Source organism: Heterodontus francisci, chromosome 17, assembly GCF_036365525.1.
Source record: "Heterodontus francisci isolate sHetFra1 chromosome 17, sHetFra1.hap1, whole genome shotgun sequence".
In the NCBI taxonomy this organism is placed as follows: domain Eukaryota; kingdom Metazoa; phylum Chordata; class Chondrichthyes; order Heterodontiformes; family Heterodontidae; genus Heterodontus; species Heterodontus francisci.
This window is the reverse complement of record NC_090387.1, coordinates 89841776-89861318: the sequence shown is the minus strand read 5'-3', so window position 1 is coordinate 89861318 and position 19543 is coordinate 89841776.

The following is a 19543-nucleotide window of genomic DNA, read 5'->3' as shown; positions in this document are numbered from 1 at the left end:
TAGGGACTTTCAAACGGCTTTTAGATAGGTATATGGATAAAGGAGAATGATGGGGTATAGATTAAATTGTCCTTGACAGAGGACAAAGGATCGGCACAACATCGTGGGCCGAAGGGCCTGTTCTGTGCTGTATTTTTCTATGTTCTATCTAACTCTCCAGTCTATCTATATTCTGCTGTATTCTCTGACAGTCCCCTTCACTATCTGCTACTCCTCCAATCTTAGTGTCGTCTGCAAACTTGCTAATCAGACCACCTATACTTTCCTCCAAATCATTTATGTATATCACAAACAACAGTGGTCCCAGCACGGATCCCTGTGGAACACCACTGGTCACACGTCTCCATTTTGAGAAACTCCCTTCCACTGCTACTCTCTGTTTCCTGTTGCCCAGCCAGTTCTTTATCCATCTAGCTAGTACACCCTGGATCCCATGCGACTTCACTTTCTCCATCAGCCTACCATGGGGAACCTTATCAAACGCCTTACTGAAGTCCATGTCTATGACATCTACAGCCCTTCCCTCATCAATCAACTTTGTCACTTCCTCAAAGAATTCTATTAAGTTGGTAAGACATGACCTTCCCTGCACAAAACCATGTTATCACTGATAAGCCCATTTTCTTCCAAATGGTAATCGATCCTATCCCTCAGTATCTTCGCCAGCAGCATCCCTACCACTGACGTCAGGCTCACCGGTCTATAATTACCTGGATTATCCCTGCTACCCTTCTTAAACAAGGGGACAACATTAGCAATTCTCCAGTCCTCCGGGACCTCACTCATGTTTAAGGATGCTGCAAAGATATCTGTTAAGGCCCCAGCTATTTCCTCTCTCGTTTCCCTCAGTAACCTGGGATAGATCCCATCTGGACCTGGGGACTTGTTCACCTTAATGCCTTTTAGAATACCCAACACTTCCTCCCTCCTTATGCTGACTTGACCTAAAGTAATCAAACATCTCTCCCTAACCTCAACATCCGTCATGTCCCTCTCCTCGGTGAATACTGATGCAAAGTACTCGTTTAGAATCTCACCCATTTTCTCTGACTCCACGCATAACTTTCCTCCTTTGTCCTTGAGTGGGCCAATCCTTTCTCTAGTTACCCTCTTGCTCCTTATATATGAATAAAAGGCTTTGAGATTTTCCTTCACCCTGTTTGCGAAAGATATTTCATGACCCCTTTTAGCCCTCTTAATTCCTCGTTTCAGATTGGTCCTACAATCCCGATATTCTTTCAAAGCTTCGTCTTTCTTCAGCCTCCTAGACCTTATGTATGCTTCCTTTTTCCTCTTAGCTAGTCTCACAATTTCACCTGTCATCCATGGTTCCCGAATCTTGCCATTTCTATCCCTCATTTTCACAGGAACATGTCTCTCCTGCACGCTAATCAACCTCTCTTCAAAAGCCTCCCACATATCATATGTGGATTTACCTTCAAACACCTGCTCCCAATCTACATTCCCCAGCTCCTGCCAAATTTTGGTATAGTTGGCCTTCCCCCAATTTAGCACTCTTCCTTTACGACCACTCTCGTCTTTGTCCATGAGTATTCTAAAACTTACGGAATTGTGATCACTATTCCCAAAGTAGTCCCCTACTGAAACGTCAACCACCTGGCCCGGCTCATTCCCCAACACCAGGTCCAGTATGGCCCCTTCCCGAGTTGGACTATTTACATACTGCTCTGGAAAACCCTCCTGGATGCTCCTTACAAATTCTGCTCCATCTAGACCTCTAACACTAAGTGAATCCCAGTCAATGTTGGGAAAATTAAAATCTCCTATCACCACCACCCTGTTGCTCCTACATCTTTCCATAATCTGTTTACATATTTGTACCTCTATCTCACGCTCGCTGTTGGGAGGCCTGTAGTACAGCCCCAACATTGTTACTGCACCCTTCCTATTTCTGAGTTCTGCCCATATTGCCTCACAGCTCGAGTCCTCCATAGTGCCTTCCTTCAGCACAGCTGTAATATCCTCTTTGACCAGTAATGCAACTCCTCCACCCCTTTTACCTCCCTCTCTATCCCGCCTGAAGCATTGGTATCCTGGGATATTTAGTTGCCAATCATGCCCTTCCCTGAACCAAGTCTCAGTAATAGCAATAACATCATACTCCCAGGTACTAATCCAAGCCCTAAGTTCATCTGCCTTACCTACTACACTTCTTGCATTAAAACAAATGCACCTCAGACCACCAGTCCCTTTGCTTTCATCATCTGCTCCCTGCCTACTCTTTCCCTTAGTCACGCTGACTTCATTATCTAGTTCCTTACAGGCTTTACTTACTACCTCCTTACTGTCCACTGACCTCCTCATTTGGTTCCCATCCCCCTGCCACATTAGTTTAAACACTCCCCAACAGCGTTAGCAAAAGCACCCCCAAGGACATTGGTTCCAGTCCGGCCCAGGTGTAGACCATCCAATTTGTAATAGTCCCACCTCCCCCAGAACTGGTCCCAATGTCCCAAAAATCTGCACCCCTCCCTCCTGCACCATCTCTCAAGCCACGCATTCATCCTGACTATTCTTTCATTTCTACTCTGACTATCACGTGGCACTGGTAGCAAACCTGAGATTACTACCTCTGAGGTCCTACTTTTTAACTTGGCTCCTAACTCCCTAAATTCTGCTTGTAGGACCTCATCCCGTTTTTTACCTATATCATTGGTGCCTATGTGCACAACGACAACTGGCTGTTCACCCTCCCCCTTCAGAATGTTCTGCAGCCGATCTGAGACATCCCTGACCCGTGCACCTGGGAGGCAACATACCATTCGGGAGTCTCGTTTTCGACCACAGAACCGCCTATCTACTCCCCTTACAATCGAATCCCCTGTGACTATAGCCCTTCCACTCTTTTTCCCGCCCTTCTGAACAGCAGAGCCAGCCACGGTGCCATGGACCTGGCTACTGCTGCCTTCCCCTGGTGAGCCATCTCCTTCAACAGTATCCAAAACGGTATACCTGTTGTGGAGGGAGATGACCGCAGGGGACACCTGCGCTGCCTTCCTGCTCTTTCTCTGCCTTTCTGCCTCAGCAATCCTAATCTGCGGTGTGACCAATTCGCTAAACGTGCTATCCACGACCTCCTCAGCATCGCGGATGCTCCAAAGTGAGTCCATCCGCAGCTCCAGAGCCGTCATGCGGTCTAACAAGAGCTGCAGCTGGACACACTTCCTGCACGTGAAGGAGTCAGGGACATCAGCCGTGTCCCTGAGCTCCCACATTGAGCAAGAGGAGCATGACATGGGTCTGAGATCTCCTGCCATTTTTAATCTTAAGCTTAACTTAGTCTGAAACTTAGAAAAAATGAAAAAGAAAGAAAAGTTTTTACCAATCACACGATAAAAAAAAAGTAGAAAAAGCCTTACCTTATCTACACACCACCGAGTCCTTTTTTTTTGGTTGGAGGAGGAGGGCGGGTGGGAGACACTACCCGTGTAGTTTCTCGGGTTCAGAAAAGGCCCAAATATATAGCGTTTTACTTACCCAGCAGCCCCCTTGGTCCGCCGAAAACAAAGGGGAATTAAGTTTAAGCTGAAACTGACCTTCCCAGCTGCTCACTCACTCGCACTCTCTGCTCCCGAATAAGCTGCTGCAATGCTGCAAGGTACTGATGAAGAAATGGAGTTCTCCTCACAGTCCTGAGAGCAAGGATTGGGCAGTAGTTCACCAGTTAGTGATGCCTCAGAGGTACCGGGGAGAAGTATTAAGACGGGCCCATGAGACTACATGCCTGTATACGAAAGACCAAAGTCCGCATAAGGCAGCAATTTGAATGGCCAAAACTCCACAAAGATGTGGTGAAGGAGTTGCCACATGTGCCAGTTTGAGGGGAAACTCCAACCTACAGTGAAACCTGCACCCCTAAGTCCTGTATCAGTGTTAGGAGGTCCCTCCAGCAGAGGACTGGTGAACTGTAAGGGAGCTCTGCCGAGAACAAAAGGGGACGGACAGGCAGACGGCTGGCTAAAGGTTAGACAAGGAAGGGGAAAAAGTCACCAAGAGGACAGGTTAAAGGAAGTCTGGAAGGAATCCCAGATGAAAATCCGTACTGTCCGGTCCGTCAACCCCGGAAAATTTGAAACGTTCGACCCCACATCCTCCTACGTAAATGCAGACTCTCGAAGCACCCCACCAGAGTTGCTAACATCATTTACAGAAACCTGCAGAGACAAAGAGAGACCTCGAGGGGGAAAAAGGTTGATGCCTCACCTAGTTGAAGTGCCACAGGAGACTACAGTCAGGTTTGCACAAATACCTACAGGCAGGAATGTCCCAGAGGACAAAGGAGAGATTAACAAAGAATCCTCCCCCAAAGTCAGAGGAAAAGGGAACCACCCATGCATGGTTTTCTGTATCTTATATATGTTTCTCTCAACCCTTTTAATGAAATGCACCTTTTTTTCAAATCGCATTTCATTCCCCTAGGTGTGGAGGTGTCATGCAGGTCTCCACCTGCCAAGAATGAGGCAGATGGACATTAAATTTCAAATTGTTGCTGGGAATGAGAGAAAGCCTATTACAAGGGTTGCAGGACCCTGGCTGGAAGGACATTTTTGCATATTAGTAGACGGTGCTTGAAAGGACAAGACAATCCACAAAGCCAGAACTGGTTACACCAGTCAGTCACGTGACTACCCTGCTGGCCAACTTGGGGAGTTTTAAATTATTGAGGCAGTGTTTGAACTGGCAGAAAGCTGTAGGCTCCTGGATTGAAAAGAGTCTCTCGTGCCTGCTCCTGCTTCTTTCTCACAGAACTGAAACCCACTGAAGACATCACATGAACCCCAAGAGAGAAAAGTCTCCAACAGTGAACAAGGTTTAAGAAGAATACCAGGCCCCAACGAGAAGCAAGATCCACCTACAAACAAAGACTCTGCAGTGAGCTGGAAGACCCGTAACAAAAAAACTCTTCAGATATTGCCTCAAACCTTTCACCATTATTTTTCTTCTGCTCTTTTCTGTCTCTATTTGCATGTATGTATTGTGTATGCAAGCTGGTGTGGGGTATGGCTTGTATCTGTAGGCGTTAACCAAATTCGAGTTTGTAGTTTAAGTTTAATAAATTTCATTTTTCTTCTTTAAACCTAAGAAAGCCTGTTTGTGCTCATTTCTGTGCCTTATAATTGGAAAATGGTGAACAAGGATTCACCAAGGGGGAACAAAGAACATGGTGTGTTTAAAATCAAATCCTGTTACAGTAAGACCAGGCGAAGGCTGAGAGGGACCCCTAGACACCTTTCTCACCTGGTCGTAACACAGTCCTTAAAGGGCTGATAAGTAATTTTAAAGGGACGCAGCCAGTGCCAGATAAACAGGTGCATATGGAGATGAAATATCAACAGCATTTTACAAGGTTTGGAGGAACAAAACTATCAGGAATGAGGAAACTGGAAGCCAAGTCTATGGCCAAGATCTGGAATGGAGCACCACTCCAACCCACAGTGTGATGGCAAGTGAAATGCAGCTGCTGCAGCATTCTTAGATGGAGACAGAGGAAAGAGACTTGAGCCCACTGTTGTGTATTTACCGAGTATAACTAACATGAGGGGTTGGATGTTATGTTGGAGATGGGCTTCTGGCACCGGGATGAAAATGCGGGGCAGTCCACATCTGCCTTTTCGTGTCCCCACCCCGGAACAATCCTCCTGTCTTTTTAAATCTAAGTTTCAGGAGCCGGGATCTCCGTCCCTTTAAAGAAGGTGATCCCATCTCCAAGAGCTGCCAGCCAATCGGAGGGCCAGCAGCTTAGTCGTATCGGCAGTGCCACCTGGAGTAGTGGCCACTGCTGGTAATGCAGGGGTCTTGGACCCATGCCCAACGATAGAACCCAGGACCTTAGGTAAGTGAGACAGTGTCACTGGGACCAGTCTGGAAGGCCCTGGTGAAGGGTGGAGGCGCTGGTAGGGGATTGGGGTGTGGGTTTGAATTTCGTGGGGAGAGCTGGTCCCAGGGGGTAAAGTGATTGCCAATGGGGTTCCTCCGTGGGCCACAAATTGCCCATGGAGGAGGGTGACAGAGGCACCCCCTGCTAACATACCAATGGCAGCAGGAAGAGGCCCTTAATCGGCCGTTAAAAGACCACTTAAGAGATTCAGTTGGCCTCTGGGTGGGAAGGCTGGCATTGCTGCCACCCCCGTCCCCTCACCACCCATTGCGATACTCCCCCACCCACCCCAACCTCGCCTCAGGAGGCCACATAAAATCCCAGCCAAGGTCTTAACTGGGAGCAGCCATGTTGGAAACTTTTATTTACACCTCCCAAAAGAGAGAGCAGCAGAGAGAGAGCAGTATACAAAATATATTAAAATATACTACACTCCCTCCGAAATTAAAAGCAACAACTTATACAGTAAATGTAAAATTGTATGAGTACATAATTTCCAAGAATACAATAACTATACTCTTTTATTTAACAGGTTGGATTGCATGCCTATTATTACTGTAATCATAATAAAAAATATAATCATATTTCCAAAATAATTTACATACTAAAAATTGTTTTCCTTAACACCAGTATGTCTTTGACAAAAATATCATAATTGACAAGAATTCATGAAAAGAACTATGCATTTCTTCTTCCTCCCAACATACTTTCAATTAAACTATCTGGCTTCTTTCTCTTTCTGGCTGGGTATTTTCTTCCATTTTCATTAGCTTGACTCTTCTCTCAAAACATCTCAGACTGTGTCGACCCTAAATTTTAACTTTGTCCATCAACTCCACTTAATGGTTTGGAAATTGATTGATTAGTCTTAATCAATGATTCTGACTCGCTTTGCTCGACCGGTGGATTCTGTGATACCAGCAAACTTTCAGTTTCTTTGTCATTTTTGCTTTCTTTATGACTTCCACTTGGAACTTGTTGCAGACTGTGGGGTTATTCTGTAAGGAAACAGAAAATTGTTTGGCCTATGCTGAAGAGAAACATGGAAATTACTGTCCAGTTTGTCACCTGGCAAATAGTTCTGCAAAGATCTCTTCACAATTTGGACAATTCCTGCAGCACCATTCAATGCTAGGTGATATAGTGGTCTTGGAGTGTGTTTGACTCCATTCTTATTCAGAAATATTTCAGACACTTCTGAGGTAAAGTGTGGACCATTATCTGACACCAAGACCTCTGGAAGTCCATAAATTGCAAACCAACTTCTCAAAACCTCAATCGTTTTGGCACTTGTGGTATTGGGCATAAACTCAACATTTATCTGCTTGCTACAGCTATCGACAAAAACAAAATAATCTTTACCTTCCATTTCAAAGGAATCAACATGTACTCATTCCCACAGTTTTCTTGCGTTTGACCATGGAATAAAAGGAAACTTGGTAGGGTCATGTCTCATTCTAAGACATTTCACAACTTTTCACCAACTCTTCAATATCTCTATCTACCTTTGGATACCAAAAATAGCTTCTTGTTACTGCTTTTAAATGGACTATCCCTGTGTACTCTTGCTGACATTCCTCTCACAAACTCTCCCTAAACCTTGGTGGAAAAAAAAGACCCTTAAACCCTCCAGGGGACAATCTTGATCTACACTTAGTTCATCTCTACGTGTGAAATAATCTTGCAATTTGGCATCATCGCACTCTTTAGACCAGCCATTTATGACATAATTGAGTACTGAGCACCACATCTTTGCGAGTTTCTTCAAAAATTTCTCTGGTAGACACAGGCATTTGTGTATGTCAATTAATTGATAGGTAATTCATCTGCTAAAATTGAATGTGGGAGGACATCTCAGAGGGGTCATGCAGCGAGGCAATATGGGTAGAGCTCAGGAATAGGAAGGGTGCAGTCACGATGTTAGGGGTTTACTACAGGCCTCCCAACAGGCAGCAGGAGGTAGAGGAGCAGATATGTAGACAGATTTTGGAAAGATGTAAAGGTAACAGGTCGTGTCTTACGAATTTGATTGAGTTTTTTGAAGAAGTGACGAAGATGATTGATGAAGGAAGGGCAGTGGATGTTATCTATATGGACTTCAGTAAAGCCTTTGACAAGGTCCCACATGGCAGACTGGTACAAAAGGTGAAGTCACACGGGAACAGAGGCGAGCTGGCAAGATGGATACAGAACTGGCTCGGTATAGAAGACAGAGGGTATCAGTGCATGGATGTTTTTCCGAATGGAGGGATGTGAAAAGTGGTGTTCCGCAGGGATCAGTACTGGGACCTTTGCTGTTTGTAGTATATATAAATGATTTGGAGGAAAATGTAGTTGGTCTGATTAGTAAGTTTGCGGACGACACAAAGGTTGGTGGAGTTGCGGATAATGACGAGGATTGTCAGAGGATACAGCAGGATATAGATCGGTTGGAGACTTGGGCGGAGAAATGGCAGATGGATTTTAATCCAGACAAATGTGAGATAATGCATTTTGGAAGGTCTAATGCAGGTGGGAGCGATACAGTAAATGGCAGAACCCTTAGGAGTATTGACAGGCAGAGAGATCTGGGCGTACAGGTCCACAGGTCACTGAAAGTGGCAACGCAGGTGGATAAGGTAGTCAAGAAGGCATACGGCATGCTTGCCTTCATCGGTCGGGGCACAGAGTATAAATATTGGCAAGTCCTGTTGCAGCTGTACAGAACTTTAGTTAGGCCACACTTAGAATATTGCGTGCAATTCTGGTCACCACACTACCAGAAGGATGTGGAGGCTTTGGAGAGGGTACAGAGGAGGTTTACCAGGATTTTTTTTTTACATTCCTTTTTACATTTTTTACAATCTTTTTTTGCATTTATTTCATTTCATCTTAGTTTGTTCAGTTTGCTTACCCACTGTTTTTTTCAGGTTGTTTTTCTTCAGGTTTGCACTTGCTGCTGTTCAATATTCAGTATAGTCACACCTAATCTGCACTAATGCTTTGTCTTTCAACGCACCATTAACATATTGTTTGCCTTTGCTCCGTGACGTTTTGGTCAGCTATGTGGCCTGGTCCAATCTGCACCTTCTCCTTTGTTATCTCTTGCCCAACCCCCACCTCACTTGTTTATAATCTGTGACTTTTCTAATATTTGTCAGTTCCGAAGAAGGGTCACTGACCCGAAACGTTAACTCTGCTTCTCTTTCCACAGATGCTGCCATACCTGCTGAGTGAATCCAGCATTTCTTGTTTTTGTTTCAGATTTCCAGCATCCGCAGTATTTTGCTTTTAATTTAGGTTTACCAGGATGTTGCCTGGTCTGGAGGGCATTAACTATGAGGAGAGGTTGGAAAAACTCGGATTGTTTTCACTGGAACGACGGAGGTGGAGGGGCGACATGATAGACATTTACAAAGCAGCATGGACAGAGTGGATAGTCAGAAGCTTTTTCCCAGGGTGGAAGAGTCAGTTACTCGGGGACATAGGTTTAAGGTGCGAGGGGCAAAGTTTAGAGGGGATGTGCGAGGCAAGTGTTTTACACAGAAGGTGGTGAGTGCCTGGAACTTGCTGCCAGGGGAGGTGGTGGAAGCAGATATGATAGCGACGTTTAAGAGACATCTTGACAAATACATGAATAGGAAGGGAATAGAGGGATATGGGCCCCGGAAATGCAGAAGGTATCAAGGTATTTAGGCAGGCATCAAGATCGGCGCAGGCTTGGAGGGCCGAATGGCCTGTTCCTGTGCTGTACTGTTCTTTGTTCTTTGTTCAATCTTGAACTCCTCAATGTCAGACGATGTCTTACTAATCTCTACTGTAAATAACTTAGCAAATTTCTTCCATCAGGGAGACTTTGTTCCGTCCTACTACTACCAATAGCAAGTAACAGGATGCATCATTGTATTCCACCTTAACTCTCACATCATCTCATACCAGAATACTGTTTTTGGAATAACTAGTCAGTTTCACACTCGTTTTTCATAAGGGAATGTGACTTAGGGATTTCTTGTAGTTTCCTTTCGAGATAAGACACCGCTGTGGTGATATCAACAACAAACGTAAATTGTGAATCTCCAAGTGCTGGAATTATATCTTCATCCCTTTTTCTCTCAACCTATTCTTGCTGTTTTTCTTACTCTCTGAGTGCAACTATTGATCTTCTTGCTAAATAGCAGTATTTTTTTTTTAAATTCTCATCTTTGTTTTCAAATCCCTCCATGGCCTTGCTTGGCCTGATCTCTGTAACCTCTTCCAGACCTACAAATCTCAAACAATAATGAACTCCTCCATTTATCGCCTATTGGTTGCTTTATCTTTTGCAGGCAGGGAGCTGGGGCCACACAGCCCAAAGCTCCACTTCAAGAATGCTCACAAGTGTGACATAAAGGTCCTAAATATTAACTATCGCGCTTAGGAGTCACTAGCTGGCAAAATAGGGAAATGGCAACACATCCTGTGGACTGGTGTTCACTATCACGGTGATCAGTTGATACAGCAGCTTGGCAACAGGCACAAACATCAAAAACAACAATTCACAGTGTCATTTGGCAGCTTCAAGTGCAGTACTTGTGGTAGAACCTGCCTCTAAAGGATTGACCTTCACAGCCATCAGCAAAGGTGCACCAAGAGAAGACACCCCACCTAAATGGATTGTTTGCTACATTTCCATCATCTTTCATAGATGGAAGGCTGCCAACTGCAACTGTAGACATTCCATCCCTAAATGTCTCTGCCTCTCTACCTCACTCTCCTCATTTAAGATGCTTCTTCAAACCTAACTCTCTGACCAAGCTTTTGATCAGCTGTCCCAATATCTCCTTGTGTGACTCAGTGTCAAATTTTCTCTGATTGTGTTCCTGGGAAGTGATTTGGAAAGATTATCAATATGAAAGTTGCTATATAAATGCCAGCTCTTGTTGTTCATCTTCAAAGTCAGTTTGTGAGATGTTGGCTGGAGTTCCTAACCTGTTCATGCCAGCCCTTGATTTTTCACCCATATCAATCCAGAAGGTTTTAAAAAATTAATTCTTGGGTGTAGGTGTTAGTGGTAACACTGGCATTTATTGCCCATCCCTAGTCCATCCTTGAGAAGTTGATGTTGGGCCTTCTTCTTTGTATTGGTTTTATGCAACTGAGTGATTTGCTAGGTCATCATTGTTAAAGAGATATTGCGAGAGAACTGAAACCCCAGTTCTTTTTCCCTTTTCTGTCTGTAATCAGTGTGCTTTGAAAAGGAAGCTGGGTGTGTTTAATTCCTGAGTGTATGGTCAATGTGAATAACCAGCGGCACGCTTTTCATGGGTTTAAATAAAGAGGATTATTTTTATTTACATGTTCACCCCGAAAATGTAATGCTTCGTCACTCACTCACCACTCACATACACAAATTTGAGAAAGAAAGCTGTTAAAAAGGATAGTGCACTTTAACAAATTACAAGCATAGGAATAGTTCATAAGTCACGTGATTTGGCGAGTCTTGGGGGAAAGGCATGCATTGCAGGCCCAGTGAAGAAAGCATTTTCACTCCTGAAGTATAGTTAGGTGGATTCGATTTCAAAGTCATATATTGAAGTCAGTGCAGGATTCTCTCGGAGAGGTGGATTTTCAGCAGGTCATGAAGTTAGTTGCTCATAGGCTTATCACTAGGAGGCTAGTTTTTTGTACTGGTGAACTTTAAAGGAACAGGTTCAGAAATTTAAGATGTTATATTCTCCAGTTCTGCTGTTTTTTTCTGCAGTCTGTATTTAAGGATTTTTAAAAGGAGACCTACATGGCTGCCCCACCATGTGACTTCTCAGGATGCCTTTTCCAAATATGGTGGGGGTCTAGGTTGGTTTTATTTATTTATTGTTCGAAGACAGTCATCCTGAAGAGGGTTAAGACAAGCACATTCTTTGTTTCAGGAGAAACACATTCAATTCAGGAATGTCTGTTTCAGGATGGGCATTGATGACACCTGCTAGTCTGGAAGGTATTCCTTGGTCCTTTCAGACAGGGTCAGTTCTTGAATACACAGGTCAAGGTCAACTGACCTTTGGTGGCCATCGTTGCAGCCCATATCCACTTTTAATGTCCATTGTGGTTCATTTAAAACAACAAAAAAAAACTCAGTTCCAGAAGCTGCTATGCTGAAGGTCTCTTCTTTGGCCTCCTTATCTCGAGAGACAATGGATAAGCGCCTGGAGGTGGTCAGTGGTTTGTGAAGCAGCGCCTGGAGTGGCTATAAAGGCCAATTCTAGAGGGACAGGCTCTTCCACAGGTGCTGCAGAGAAATTTGTTTGTCGGGGCTGTTGCACAGTTGGCTCTCCCCTTGCGCCTCTGTCTTTTTTCCTGCCAACTGCGAAGTCTCTTCGACTCTTCGACTCACAACTCACTGTAGTCCTTTTGTAAGTAGTCTTGCTTTTCATTGGGGCCCAGTATTCTTCTTAAACTTTGTTCACTGTAGGAGACTTTTCTCTCTTGGGGTTGAGGTGTCTTCAATGGTTTTCAAAGCTGGTGAGAGCTGCTGAAGGTCGTTCGTGTTTAAAGTTATGAATAGGACATGCCTGTACTGGGCATGACACGCTTTTGCTCCTCAGAAAAAAAAAATGGAACTTCGATTACATCTTTTTTACATTGTGTTATGACCAGGTGCAAAAGCTGTCTAGGGGTCTTTTACTGTCTTCAACTGGTCTTATTGTAACAGGGTTTTATTTTTAAATACACTATGTTTTGAACTCCCCCTTTGTGAATCCAAGTTCACCATTTTCCAATTATAAGATAAATAAATGAGCATAAACAGGTTTGTTTAGGTTTAAAGAAGAAAGGTGAAATTTATTAAACCTTAAACTTAAATGCTAATATGGTTAACGCCTATGGATATACAACATACCCACGCTAGCATGTACTTGCAATACACACATGCAAATAGGGACAGAAAAGATCAGAAGAAAAAAATGGAGAGATTTGAGGCAATATCAGAAGAGTTTCTTGTTTACTGTGCTTCGAGCTCACTGTAGTCCTTTTGTAAGTAGTCTTGCTTTTCATTGGGGCCCAGTATTCTTCTTAAACTTTGTCACTGTAGGAGACTTTTCTCTCTTGGGGTTGAGGTGTCTTCAATGGTTTTCAAAGCTGGTGAGAGCGAGATGAGAGCTGACAGAAGAGAGGTGTTCTCAGTCCAGCAGAAAACAGCTTTCTGATTTCAAGTTCCTTGTCAGAAGTTCAAATTCAACAAACTGCAACATCACTTAGTCATGTGACTAAACTGGCCTGACCACGTCTGTTTGTGTATTTGGCCATCTTAGTAGTTAACCTGGAATGCTTCAATGTCTGGTAATCAAAAGTCCATTGTGGGTGAAATTGGAGTAGGGAATAGCTCCTTTGTCCTTTGAAGCACTTGTCTGTTGATATGCTAATGTCTCTCTCCATCCAAAGTCTCCAATTGTTTTTTAAAGCAAGTTCTTTCTTCACCAACAACTGTTTAAAATCAGTGTTCATGTGGCAAAATTAATTTTCCTCATTCTTGGCAGGTGGGGTGGGGCGGGGCTTTCCTAACAATTTCTTTCCCGGTAAAGTCAGTGAAACATGAACACACATTCTGGAAACACATATTCCACACATTAAATACTGCAGCTGGCGTTGTCTGTGACAGACATCTCCTGTTCAAGTTCGGAGTTTTTTCATCATCCTTCCTTTGGTGAGCTACCATTGAAAAAATACATTTCTTTTGGTGACGTGTTGTCAAATGGGGTTAAAGTTTCTCCATAATTAATTTGTAGTACTTTGGGAACATTAGTCTTAGTAAGTATGTGGTTGTTGGTGAAGCCTGTAGTATTTGCAAATTTCCAGTACTGCTGGCAAGTTTCCCTGTCTGTACAAACTTTAACCCCTTAACTGCTGTTTCCACAACACATGGCCTTAACAATTCAGGTTCCAGGACTTTGATAATTCTTATTTCTAGGGTGATAATGGGTGATAAATTATTTTTTAGCCCCTGTGAGGCATCTGGTATTTCCTCCTGCCCCTTGTTCTTGCTGAGTTCTGAACTAAATTGTTGTGTTTGATATTCACTTTGGATTTGGAACCTGGCCATTTGATTCTTCAGTGGGTAGATCCATGCTGAACTCACTTTTAGATTTACATAAGGGATGATTACTTTCGGGAATTTTACCTTCCCTTTTCCCTTTACTTTGGGGAGGGTTCTTCCCTAATTAGCCCCATGTCTTCAGAGACATTACTGCTCACTGGTGACTGTACAGCTTTCACTACGTCCACTATGGCATTTCAATTAGGTGAGACCTTTTGATGTATTTGTTTGGGAATTTTCCTTGTCCCTATTTAAATCTGTAATACAGTCATAGAGTCATAAAGTTTTATATAGCACACAAACAGGCCCTTCGACCCATCTTGTCTGTGCCAGCCATCAAGCACCAACCTATTCCAATCCCATTTTCCAGCACTTGTCCTGTAGCCTTGTATGCTATGGGTTTCAAGTGCTCATCTAAATACTTCTTAAATATTGTGAGGGTTCTTGCCTCTACCACCCCTTCAGGCAGTGTGTTCCAGATATGTGTAATTTTATTCATTCATGGGATGTGGGCGTCACTGGCCAGGCCAGCATTTATTGCCCATCCCTAATTGCCCTTAAGAAGGTGGTGGTGAGCTGCCTTCTTGAACTGCTGCAGTCCATTTGGGGTAGGTATACCGACAGTGCTGTTAGGAAGGGAGTTCCAGGATTTTTGCCCAGCGACAGTGAAGGAACGGCGATATAGTTCCAAGTCAGATGGTGTGTGACTTGGAGGGGAACTTGCAGGTGGTGCTGTTCCCATGCATCTGCTGCCTTTGTCCTTCTAGGTGGTAGAGGTCGTGGGTTTGGAAGGAGCTGTCTAAGGAGCCTTGGTGCATTGCTGCAGTGCATCTTGTAGATGGTCCACACTGCTGCCACTGTGCGTCGGTGGTGAAGGGAGTGAATGTTTGTAGATGGGGTGCCAATCAAGTGGGCTGCTTTGTCCTGGATGGTGTCGAGCTTCTTGAGTGTTGTTGGAGCTTCACCCATCCAGGCAAGTGGAGAGTATTCCATCACACTCCTGACTTGTGCCTTGTAGATGGTGGACAGGCTTTGGAGAGTCAGGAGGTGAGTTACTCGCTGCAGGATTCCTCGCCTCTGACCTGCTTTTGTAGCCACGGTATTTATATGGCTACTCCAGTTCAGTTTCTGGTCAATGGTAGCCCCTAGAATTTTGATAGTGGGGGATTCAGCGATGGTATTGCCATTGAATGTCAAGGGGAGATGGTTAGATTATCTCTTGTTGGAGATGGTCATTGCCTGGCACTTGTGGGTGCGAATGTTACTTGCCACTTATCAGCCCAAGCCTGGATATGGTCCAGGTCTTGCTGCATTTCTACATGGACTGCTTCAGTATCTGAGGAGTTGCCAATGGTGCTGAACATTGTGCAATCATCAGCGAACATCCCCACTTCTGACCTTATGATTGAAGGAAGGTCATTGATGAAGCAGCTGAAGACGGTTGGGCCTAGTACACTACCCTGAGGAACTCATGCAGTGATGTCCTGGAGCTCAGTTGATTGACCTCCAACTACCGCAACCATCTTCCTTTGAGCTAGATATGATTCCAGCCAGCGGAGCGTTTTCCCCCGATTCCCATTGACCTCAGTTTTGCCTGGGCTCCTTGATGCCATACTCAGTCAAATGCTGCCTTGATGTCAAGGGCAATCACTCTCACCTCACCTCGTGAGTTCAGCTCTTTTGTCCATGTTTGAACCAAGGCTGTAATGAGGTCAGGAGCTGAGTGTCCCTGGCAGAACCCAAACTGAGCGTCACTGAGCAGGTTATTGCGAAGCAAGTGCTGCTTGATGGCACTGTCGATGACACCTTCCATCACTTTACTGATGATTGAGAGTAGGCTGATGGGGTTGTAATTGGCTGGGTTGGACTTGTCCTGCTTTTTGTGTACAGGACATACCTGGGCAATTTTCCACATTGCAGAGTAGATGCCAGTGTTGTAGCTGTACTGAAACAGCTTGGCTAGGGGCACGGCAAGTTCTGGAGCACAGGTCTTCAGTACTATTGCTGGAATATTGTCAGGGCTCATAGCCTTTGCAGTATCCAGTGCCTTCAGTCGTTTCTTGATATCACGTGGAGTGAATCGAATTGGCTGAAGTCTGGCATCTGTGATGCTGGGGACTTCAGGAGGAGGCCGAGATGGATCATCAACTCGGCACTTCTGGCTGAAGATTGTTGCAAATGCTTCAGCCTTATCTTTCGCACTGATGTGCTGGGCTACCCCATCATTGAGGATGGGGATATTTGTGGAGCCACCTCCTCCAGTTAGTTGTTTAATTGTCCACCACCATTCACGGCTGGATGTGGCAGGACTGCAGAGCTTAGATCAGATCCGTTGGTTATGGGATCGCTTAGCTCTGTCTATCGCCTAATTCTTACGCAGTTTGGCATGCAAGTAGTCCTGTGTTGTCGCTTCACCAGGTTGACACCTCATTTTGAGGTATACCTGGTGCTGCTCCTGGCATGCCCTCCTGCACTCTTCATTGAACCAGGGTTGGTCTCCTGGTTTGATGGTAATGGTAGAGTGGGGGATATGCCGGGCAATGAGGTTACATATTGTGATTGAGTACAATTCTGCTGCTGCTGATGGCCCACAGCACCTCATGGATGCCCAGTTTTGCATTGCTAGATCTGTTTGAAATCTATCCCATTTAGCACAGTGATAGTGCCACACAACACGATGGACGGTGTCCTCAATGTGAAGGCGGGACTTCGTCTCCACAAGGACTGTGCGGTGGTCACTCCTATCAATACTGTCATGGGCAGAAGCATCAGCGGCAGGCAGATTGCTGAGGACGAGGTCAAGTACGATTTTCCCTCATGTTGGTTCCCCCACCACCTGCCGCAGACCCAGTCTAGCAGATGTGTCCTTTAGGAATCGGCCAGCTCGGTCAGTAGTAGTGCTACCGAGCCTCTCTTGGTGATGGACATTGAAGTCCCCCACTCAGAGTATATTTTGCGCTCTTGCCACCCTGAGTGCTTCCTCCAAGTGGTGTTCAACATGGTGGAGTACTGAGTCATCAGCTGAGGGAGGGCGGTAGTTGGTAATCAGTAGGAGGTTAGCTTGCCCATGTTTAACCTGATGCCATGAGACTTCATGGGGTCCGGAGTCGATGTTGAGGACTCCCAAGGCAACTCCCTCCCTCCTGTATACCACTGTGCCACCACCTCTGGTGGGTCTGTCCTGCCGGTGGGACAGGACGTACCCGGAGATGGTGATGTCAGTGTCTGGGACATTGTCTGTAAGGTATGATTCTGTGAGTATGTCTATGTCAGCCTGTTGCTTGACTAGTCTGTGGGACAGCTCTCCCAACTTTGGACAAGCCCCCAGATGTTAGTCAAGAGGAATTTGCAGGGTCGACAAGGCTGGGTTTGCCATTGTCGTTTCCAGTGCCTAGGTCGATGCCGGGTGGTCCGTCCAGTTTCATTCCTTTTTATTGACTTTATAGCCGTTAGGTACAACTGAGTGGCTTGCTAGGCCATTTCAGAGGGCATGTAAGAGTTAACCACATTGCTGTGGGTCTGGAGTCACATGTAGGCCAGACCAGGTAAGGACAGCAGATTTCCTTCCCTAAAGGGCATTAGTGAACCAGATGAGTTTTTACAACAATCGACAATGGTTTCATGGCCATCATTAGACTAGCTTTTTAATTCCAGATTTATTATTTAAATTCAAATTACACCTTCTGCTGTCCCCAGAGAAATACCCTGGGTCTCTGGGTTACTAGTCCAGTGACAATACCACTACGCCACCGCCTACCCATAACCATTTCTGCTAACCGTCTCTCTCGTGCGTTTCCTTCAACCTCTGGTGCATTTATTTCAGCTCTTTTACTGCTCTCTGGATCTGTCTTGGCCTCTTGTGGGATTTTTGGGCCTTCTCCAGCCCTCTGCACCTGTGCAGAATTTTGCTTGTTCCCTTCTGTTTTCCCAGTCTCCGTGGACTGCTCTGGACCCTCAGGAAACAGTACCTGCCAAGTCATTGCCCAACAATCAGTCAACCCCCTGCAATGGTAAGCTTGGAATGACCCCAACCATCACTACCCCAGTGACCAACTTACTCTGCAGGTAAACTTTAACTAAGGGAACCTTTAAACATTTGCCAGTAAGCCCTTTCACCAAAATCATGGTAGCTGTTCTGCCTTTCTGCTTTCAGAGGGCATTTGCGTAAACATGGCTACCAGTAATGTTTGAAGACAACCAGTGTCCCTGAGGATCGTTATCTCTTCAACTAGTGCCTGTGATACAACAAGTCATTTTTCATTTATGCAAAAAGTTTTTGTAGGTGTTTTGATCCGGTGCCACATTAGCACACATGTTCATCACTTTCTTAGCTGTGGACGCTTGTGTGAATGCAGTGCCTCCTGTTGGTTATTTTTCAATTATCAACAATCTGTCTTGATGTGCCCAGATTTCCCACACTAACCGTGCCCCTAGTGGTTTACCATCTTGGTTCATTCTTTTAAAATTTGGAGATTGATCTGTTTCTCTTTCTCTACTCTCCTTTTCTCTCGATCCCACTTCTGCTTCATCTATATCCACCCTATCTCTCCCTAGCCTTCAGGCGTCACTAAATCCAAGTTTAGTTTATCTTCGAGGTCTGTGTGTTAAATCAAAGCCATTGGCAATGATGGCTGCTTCGCCGGCTTTTGAAACTCTTTGTTCCTCCATATGAGTTTTAAGGCTGCACATGAGGCAATTTTTGAACTCCGCCAACAGGATTACCTCTCTTAATCCCTTGTATGTGCGGTCAATTTTGAGTGTTCGCACCCACTGGTTGAAGGAAAATTGCTTAATTCTCTCAAATTCGAGGAAGGTTTGAGTGGGCTTTCTGCAAGTGTTTCTGAACTTATCGCGATATACTTCTGTGACCAACTCATAAGCACTCAGCATAGCATTTTTTATTTGCTTGAAGCTGGAGGAGATCTTGGTTGACAACGGAGTAAACTTCTTGGGCTTTTTGTGTGAACTGGCCTTGCATCAGGAGAGTCCAAATTCCTTCAGGCCATTTCAACTGATCTGCAAGCTTCTCAAAAGCTATCGAGAAGACTTCAATATCATACTTTTATCCTTCTCAAACTTTTCCCTCTGGAAAGCTCACTGCATCAAGTTCCCTTTCTCCTGGCATTCTTGTTCCTCACCTAAAATTCTAACTCTACCCTCTGCTCTTCCAGGTGAATGTTTACTAAAGTAACCTGGTCTGTTTCAGGTTCTATATTTTCTCCCTGTTCCAGTTCTGGGGTGAGGGAAAAATGCTTCGGCAGCATTTTTAGCACCGCGGGTCTTTCTGCCCTTTTCCTAACACGAAATTCCACCTGGTCAGATACTGCTCTGATCTGTTCAATGTTTAAGGATCACTGTGGCAAGTTCAATTCTGTGCTACAAATGATTGCACATTAAAGTCTGCCATTGTATTTTCTACTGTTAATATACACAAAACCTGCAGCCAGAGTCCCTTTTCTTTAAAGAAACAATTTCAGTTATTGAACTTTGCCCTCTTGCTTCCAGTTTATTCTTTTAAGGTCAGTCTCAACTCATTTTAGTTGCTTAATTTTCCACTACAATACATGACTGGATGTGGCAGGGCTGCAGAGCATTGA